Consider the following 1811-nt stretch of genomic DNA (forward strand, 5'->3'; position numbering starts at 1 on the left):
TGTGTGTGTGTGTGTGTGTGTGTGTGTGTGTGTGTGTGTGTGTGTGTATTTTTAAGGTAGGAGACATTACAATGTATGTGGTTGGGAATGATCAGGAAGTGAGTGGGGGCTCCCCTTCCCTGGTGGTGCAGTGGTTGAGAGTCCGCCTGCCGATGCAGGGGACGCGGGTTCGTGCCCGGGTCCGGGAGGATCCCACATGCCGCGGAGCGGCTGGGCCGGTGAGCCATGGCTGCTGAGCCTGCGTGTCCGGAGCCTGTGCTCCGCAACGGGAGAGGCCACAACAGTGAGAGGCCCGCGTACCGCAAAAAAAAAAAAAAAAAAAGTGAAGGGGAATTCCCTGGTGGTCCAGTGGCTAGGACTTGGCACTTTCACTGCTGAGGGCGTGGGTTCAATCCCTGGTCAGGGAACATTCTGCAAGCAGCGCAGCATGGCCAAAAAAAAAAAAAGACTGAAAATCTGACGATACAGAAAAGGGTTGGAGAGGGAGAGGATTGCAGTAGTGCAGTAGCCTGATGTCTGGGTGGGTGAGAAGAATGGGCTCCTCCCTTTTTCTGGGTGACCATGGGCTCTGTGACAACTTTGCGGTTCTATTACTAAAGGGAAAAGGGGAGAATGGATATTGGGGAATGACTTGCCGCCTTAGACACCCCAGGATTTGGTGATGCTGGACAAGAACAATAGGTGAAAGAGGAAGGTGAGGGATTTGAGGATGTGCGCCAGGGAGATGTTTACTGATTATAAATTATTTCAGCTGCAAGGGCAGAAAATTTGACCACAATGGCTTAAAAAACAGCTTTTTTTCCCTTTACATAACAAGAAGATTGGAGATAAGTGGCTTCTGGTGTGAGTTCCTTGGTTGAATGATGTCAGGACCAACAAGTGTGCCATCCTCCTGCCTTTTCCACATGCTCATAATCACAAGAAGGCTGCGTACACCCCATTCATATTCAAGTGAGGAAGAAAAGAGCAGATCCCACAGCAGGAAAGCAAAGCTTTCACAGAAACCACCCCACCGTCAGATTTAGACTTAAGTCTCAATGGGTCACATAGCACTACCTCTAGCTGCGAGGGAGGCTGGGGAATTCGGGGAGATTGTTATGATTGACCGAGAGGTCTAGTTTTGGATGGATCATTTTCACAGATGCTGAAGTTACCAAGAATGATGACAGGAGCAGTGGTGGAGAGAGACAGTGAGCCAGTGGCCAAAATGTTCAGTGAAGAGGAAGAGATCTACAGATGACTGTGACAAGGAGGCAGGGTATAGTCTAATGTCAAAGAGGTTGGGGTTTTATGGAGAAGGGGAAAGGAGGACAGCTACTGCCACCTGCAGCTACTGCAGGCCAGGTGGAATAAGGGGTGTGAAAGGGAAAACAGCCCTTACTTGGGGAAACTACACTGGAAGTAATATCCGCAGGCATTAGCCAGGTTTCCAGTAGAGCAGGAAGGTGAAGGGCTGAGGACATAGGGGAGTTTGTTCCTGGTACACTACCATTCCAGAAGACACTGTAGGGAGATCAAGGAAGGGTGGGAGATGGGGTCAGCTTAGGGGATATACAGAGCTGTAAGTGGTTAAAATCAAGATGATGAGAATTGCCTGGAAAAAAAGGGCTGAGGGTTCAGTGCAGGACTCAGAAACCATTCTAGGTATTTAAAGCAGGAAGAATTTATTATCTTTTTTAAACATTTATTTATTTATTTATTTATTTTTGGCTGCATTGCGTCTTAGTTGCGGCAAGTGGGAATCTTCCGTTGCAGCACTCGGGCTTCTCTCTAGCTGTGGCGCACGGGCTCTAGAGTGTGTGGGCTCAGTA

Source organism: Monodon monoceros, unplaced genomic scaffold (genome assembly GCF_005190385.1).
Source record: "Monodon monoceros isolate NGI ecotype Baffin Bay Population unplaced genomic scaffold, NGI_Narwhal_1 Super_Scaffold_21, whole genome shotgun sequence".
NCBI classification, from domain to species: Eukaryota; Metazoa; Chordata; class Mammalia; order Artiodactyla; family Monodontidae; genus Monodon; species Monodon monoceros.